We start from the raw sequence: 7277 nt of genomic DNA, 5'->3' as shown, positions 1-7277 counted from the left end.
GGAAACACGCGTATACGTGAGCTAGTTTCAAGAAACATGTGTATAAACTTATCAAGCTTACAATTCAGGTTCCCACAGGAATAGACTACACAGTGACAGCAAGCAAATAAAAAATTGAGCCCTGATTGGCTTGAACAAACCCAAACTAGGAACAATAATACTGTTGTCCCCAGTGGAGTCACCAATTCTGTTAAGGGATAAATTCCCCTAGGGTCTTAGGTCAATACCCTAGCAGATCAGAGGTTATCTACAAAGAGAAACACACGTTCCATACAACCATGATGCTAATATAAAAAAACTATATGAAGAGGGGTGCACCTGGGGGTCCTTTGTTTGAGAAGATCCAGTTAGGATCCAAACTCTCTTGGAGTTCCTTTTAGTCATTCAACCTGCAAAACAAATAATTCCAGAAAGTACAGCAGTATATTGACCAAGCATCATAAAGAAATCATCTTCATAACATAAGGAAAGGTAGTTAGTTATACAATTAAAAAAAACCATTCACATATGAATCATAACATTGATATCATAAACATGAAGAAGATTTATATCAGGAACAAGACAAGTGTTTCTTTTATTATAAATAACTAAAGTACAAAAAGGAATGATTTCACCTGAGTCTTCCTTTCACAGGCTCCAAGCGGAACCGTCCTCCGGATTCGTCCAGTCTCAAGCCTTCAACAAACTCCTTCCATGACTTACTCCAAGATATCTCAAGTAGTGGAAAGACATCATAACACAAGGAAACAAGGGTTTCCTGTAAATGGGGGAAGTGCTGGAAGCACAAGGATCTTCAGACCTGGTCAGGGAAAATCTTAGCAGAGTGATCTTTCTCTATCTTCTCTCCTCCTTTAGGCCTTCCCATTGAAGCCTTTTATACTTCTCCCAAAGTAGTTTTTTAGTTGGGAATTTGTTGGGAACAGTTGGGCCACAGGCACTAATAGGTAATCAGCAGGTAAAACCCATGATCTCCGCCCGAAATTAAGGAGTTTTAATTTTTTTAAGTGTTTTAAGACATATATGCGGGTTGGGTATACACAGACCTGCATACACACGCGTTTAGCTCAGGGCAATGTCGCGTATAGGGAGTAAAACACTGTTTTTTTGAATATTTGGACCAAGTCTAGAAGGAGGGGTTGCCCTAGGCCATGAGTGCAGCATCACAAACATCAAGAGTGAGATTTGGAGCTATAACACATGGGGCTTCCCAGTGTGGACACAGGCTCATGGTTGGACCAAAAATTCCCTTGCAAACGGCTCGTATTTTTCGTCAAGACTTCATCGGCTGAAGGTTATAACCAAGCACAAAGAAGACGGACACAAGACTGGCCAAGTGTTGTAGTGTCACAAGTCTCTTCATATCTCAGCCACATACTCATTCAAAAGCCAAAACATAGTAGATGGCAGCACTTATTTCTAGAAACAAAAATAGTAAGGTATTAAGAAACTCAAACAAAAGAAAAGAAAAATAGTAAGAAAAGAAAACAAAGTGAAAACAACAAGCAAGCAAAGCAACCAAGTCAGCAAGAAAACAAACATGCAAACCAGAAAGGAAAGACAAGTGAAAAAGCAAACACTACTCCTACTCCTATGTTAAATGGTCGGGGTTACATGAAATTAAATTTCTAGTGAAGCCAGTGTAGGTGTACCCGACCTGCAGTCACAAAGATATGAGCAATTAAAACAGATAAAAAATAGTGTGCAACAGAAAATAAGAAAACTAGAAAACCTTGCACACAAGAGAGAAGGTCTCGCTTGTAGGCAAAAGAATGTGTCACAACCACCCAACACACATGCTTACCTCTTCCATGACTATTTTTTTTTAACGAACCTCAGAGGCCTCTTGCGAGTGTGTTTTGTTATGTACCAAGTTTCTTAACGAGTGCGAGGAAGGACTGAAGCTCATTACCTGCAACACGACTCGCCAAGCAAGATTTTTCCAGCCATTCAGCGATTGGATCATAGAATTCATGATGTTTGTTTTGAAAGATTTGTGATCTTTGAGAAGATGGATTCCTGATTTGAGAGAGGGGATCATGATGGGAATATGATACAGATAGATAGATTTGGTCATTCTCATCAGTCATGTCAAGGCAGTGAGGGCCTGCCATAGCCATCGACGCAGGCCGAGGTGCCTCACTTGCTTGAGAAAAATCTAAGAATAAATATCTTACATGGTGAATATCATAGTGCGCGAAGCGGCTATCTTTGGATCTATTTTTGGGAAAATTATAAAGTGCATGACAACCACCCAAGGTAGAAGAAAAATCAAACCAGTCGGTCAAGATTCCAGATTCCCAATTTGACATGAACAAAGAAACCTTTTGAAAAATAATGCAAACACTCTAAATGAGGGAACCAAGTTCGTTGTATGCTAGGCATGATAGAACACCCACCTGCAACTGGTGAAAAGTGCGCAGGCATCATGGCAATGACAGAAATGTAGAAAGGATGCCTTCACTGTGAATGTGTGAAACCAGTTGGGGTGTGGTGAAATGAGAGTAACTTGATTCGCGTGATAGGTTGTGCACTCGTCATCACCCAGGGAAATTGCTGGTGTGATGAGTGGGCAGATTTGACGTGCAAAATTTGTAAAAATACCAAGGAGTTAATTACGAGAGAGAACATCCGATAAGTATGTTTCCAAATAAAGCTAGTCTTTGAGATGATCAACCTGGTTGTCCCATGATTGAAAGGTTTGTGTGAAAGGTTGTCCCATGGATGATCAAACATGCAAGGTGTGCTCATGATTGAAAGTGTTGTGTGAAAGGTTTGTCTAATGTCTAGGAAAGTAGTCTACATGGACGAGACAGCTTTAACAGCATATACAACACATTTTCATTAACATATATGTATTACAACAAGTGAATTAGTTCAAGTGTTAAACAGAGGTTAAAGAAACATGCATTACAAGTGTTAAAGATTTGTCTTACAACAGTTACAATACATGTGTGAAAATGTGTTGGCCTATTAGCAGGCTTCTGAATTAAGCAAAAGTTCCAAGACACATCGTTACACCATACATCACTAACCCCGTGTGCAGAGCATTGGAGCAACTACTTACTCATCAAAGAAAAGATTACAAACTCTCAAGGCTATATGGGAGGAGCTGAGGTCAAAAGTCCTTTGCATGTACAAATGAGGGGGTATTTATAGCCAAGGGTGAAACTGACCCTTGTGGTTGTTCGACTACCCTCATGACTGTTTGACTTCCATGACTTTTTGACTTTACATGACCATTTGTACAATAAGTGGGTCTCTTGGACTTCCATGTTACATTACATTGATTGACAGTATGGCCTATAGTAGAAATGTGGATGACTCATGACATGACTTGACATGATAATTTTGGTACATCCGTGCTTCTGCAGGTGTGCATGTAGAGCTGTAGTGTTGCTGGGTGATGGATGTCCTCATGGTGTGTCACAGCTTCACCTTCGCATGGAAGAGTGCATGGAGTCTTCGATGTTCATTGGTTCACTTGATGTTACTTTTTCACGTTGCTCCTTGCTTGTATGTTGGAAGGCTTGACAGGTTCATCCGTTCACGAAAGGTGCATGTTCTTCCATTCGTTCATCCATGAGCACACCTTGCATGTTTGATCATCCATCTATCTGCAAACGCATCCTTGCATGATCATCCATTCACGAGCACATCTCTTTAAAAGCATCATTTGTTCATCAATTAGTGAACCTGTCCTTCTGCATGTGCTCCCTTCCTTCATCCCATTCGTCATTGTGCCAGGTTTTTTTGTGTACCTGTACCTGCAGTCACTCATGATGAGACGACATCAAATCAAAAAACCTCCTAGTCTACGATGATACATGATCATTTCGGATGCAGGTGACCGAGAGAGGTAATAAGGTTGCAAGGCGGGATGGAGGCTCCGGGCGCTACTGATGAAAATTGCGAAAGAGTCACTAGGTGATGGAGATAGGAAATCCAGATCGACAGTGACTGTTCGTGGGATCTGGCTCAGCTAGAGGACAAAACTGTGCAATTTTTGGGAGGAACGGTCTGGGTTGCAAGAAGGCAAGGCAGGAAAAATCTACACATTTTTCGGAATGAGCGGGCAGTGGTGCTTGGCAGTAAAAAAATGTGCAATGTTTTGGAGGAACAGGCTGGGCTACATGGAGTATCAGCAAAAAAGAATTGCACAATTTTTTGGAGGAATGGGTCGGGAGCTTGGCAGCCAAAACTATGCAATTCTTGGAGGGAACTGACAACTGGTTGTTGAGTCACTGGAAACAAAAACTGCGCAATTCCTGGAGGGAACTAGCAGTCTATTGCTGGGAGCTGCTGGTGGGAAAAACTTCTTTGATGCTAGGAAGTTGGCCTGCTAATCACCTCTGTGCAGTTTCTGATCTGAGCGGACTGCTAGGTAGCAGAGGACTTGCTCATGAAAACTATGCAATTTTCTTGGTGAGCAGCTGGTGGACTATTGGGAGGACTAGCTGGAAAAACTATGCAATTTTCTGAGGAAGACAACGACGGGCACTTGATTTTTGTCTGACCTATCTGCGCAATTTTCTCAGCTAGTAGAGTGGGCAAGGTCTGCAACCTCTGCACAATGTTTGAGGGGAGTCAGTCCCAGGGTGGTTGCCGGGTCAAACTCTCTGGTTGACCAACACGAAGGCTGATTGATTTTCTTATGGGCAACGCAGCTTGAAATGACTTGCTTGGTTCTTCTACGTTGTTCTGGGTGACAGTCGATCGAGTCGATAGCGGGGTGATGGTCCAACTATTAGAGGGGAATGCACATGTGATCTTGCAAACACACACTTACATGACTTGACGACGAGACGACTCAAACCATCCAGACACACATGTTCAACATGACTAACCGATAGTGTGAGTGACAAGCACGACACTTGTGATTGATCATTGGTCGACCGTGATGACACTTGCATGACAGTGAATGTGACTTTGTGTGTGAGTGCGATAGATGTTTTCATAGTGAACACAACAAGTACACACGAAGCGAAGACTTTGAGTGTAACCAGAACATGGTCACAAGCATAACACTGACATTGACATGCAAAAGCTTGGATGAAATGAACAAGCAAGGTGGATGCAAGGACTCACACAAGCTCATGGAGTGAACCTGAGTTTATGCATTCATCAAGTGAAACTCTCAAGGGAGGCTCCGAAATTGGGTGTAGGCCAAAATTTTGGAGGGTGGTTGTAGCCGCTACAACACATTAAAAACTGCATCAATCAATGGAACCCACCCTATGGAAACTTTTGTACTATCATCATTCCCAAATAATCTACACATCATCACAACTACGAAATTATGTGGAGTTGAGAGGGATGAAATTGGGTACATACTGGATTTCTCCCATTTGAATTTTCCAGAGCCCAACCTCCAATTCTGCATAATGTCCATTGGGTCCTCGTTTTCTTTGCCAAAATGTTCAAGGAAATATTTATCATAAAGCTTTTGAGGCTCTGGTAGATGGTACATCTGGCACAAATTTTCTGGCATGAAAGACCCCATAACTTCATGTCTTGAATTTTTGAAAGTCTTGTCTGAAATATTCACATTATCAATTATCCATTTCACCATATCTGTGTATGGTAATATCTTGGGTCTTGCAGCTATTCTATGTAGAAACAAACATGATGCCTCAAAGTAGGAGGCCTCAAATGATACTTTTGACGTCAGCTATCCTCTTAGTTTCTAGTGGCCTCGGTTTTTCTCCCTCGATTAAGTTATACATGCTTCCCATAATGTGGTCCCTCCATCTTTGTTGTAGGTGGTATCAGATAAGAGTGGGGGCATGTCTGATTTCTCAGACGTAGTAGCTTTTCCTTTATTCACCATCCTTTCAAACGTTGTTTCCTTCGGAGGTTTCCTGAAATTGAGAAATAGAGATTACTGGAGAAAGACAAAGAGTAGAAATAACAGTGAAAATGCAATGACACAGTTAGTTCTGAAATATGACAAGGAATAATCTTTTATTTGAAAATAGGGATAAAAGATATCAAATATCATTGATCTTTTTTAAACTTAAATGCCACTAAAACTCATTAACTACGCACTAAGGTCTTTTCATTATTTCCTTTATGACTCATTTAAACCATCGCATCACAAATTGGCGAGTGATATTTCAAGATAATTCATGTAAAGGGTGCGATGTCGATGATGTGATTGCGATTAATGGTAGTTATCAAAATATCGCAATATTAGTTATGGGCTAGTTCGAAGTCATTTAGTATTTTTCGATGTGTGATGCGAGCGACATACCTTTTATCCTTTTGAGCGCATTTTGATTAAATGAATAATTATTGCATAAAGTAGTTGTTTACCATGCGTCGAACCTAATTTAAGTTTTAATAGTTTTAATAATTCTATTAGGTTCGGATGACAACGCATTTCGAAACTTTTTAATGTTTCACAAATTTGGAATTTGTGTAAAAGACGTGATGCGATGAGCATTTGACTTATCATATCGCAATAATGCAAACCGCATATTCTTAAGGTTTTGTTTGTTTTTCGCTTTTGTGAATGATGCTATGCGATTGCGATAAGTACTTTATTTCGTAAGAAATTATTCAAGCCTTAGATTTAATGAAAATTCCAATGATACCATAAGTCTACTACAGTGGTCCTTTTATCACAATTCGTGGATCCCGATTGTCAATTAACCTTTGTTATGCGAGATCTAGCGATTTGCGATAAAGCGAGAATTCCTAGTCACAAAGGGATTTTGGCTTGATATCTTGAGTTTATTCGAAATTTCATTTCTAATATTTCAAAAAAAAGGAAGCTCTCATTTGCTAAGCTTTTTGAAAAAATTTAAAGGGTCCCCATTTATTAATAGAATATTAACTATTAAATCAATAAATGGGGTGGTTGTTGAACAGTACAATAGGTTCTTCTTCAACCAAGGTACAAACATAACATATTTGAGGCAAAGAGGGGAGGCTTTCTCCCTCTCAAAGGAGACAACACCAATTCTTGTATCATTGTACCTCTGTCATCCCCCAATTCAATATGCCTATGGATATCCTTCTCCTCTAGATTACTGAAAAATTCCTTGCACCCTAACATATGGAATGAGCCACAAAAATCAAGGTACCACACACTCCCCATAATAGTGTTGACCATACATGTTATTAGGGTGAAGTTAATTCGAATTGTGAATCCAGTAATGCACCTCCTACTCCTCCTGAAGCCTTCTTGTTAGACTTATTGTGCAAACATTTTTTGTATATTGCCCATATTCGTGGTAGTGGAAACATTTTATCTTGCTCAAGTATTTCTCCTTGCC

This window comes from Pinus tabuliformis, chromosome X (genome assembly GCF_031772625.1).
Source record: "Pinus tabuliformis cultivar Carrire ecotype Pingquan chromosome X, CPIR1, whole genome shotgun sequence".
In the NCBI taxonomy this organism is placed as follows: Eukaryota; Viridiplantae; Streptophyta; class Pinopsida; order Pinales; family Pinaceae; genus Pinus; species Pinus tabuliformis.
Note: the sequence above shows the minus strand (reverse complement) of the source record.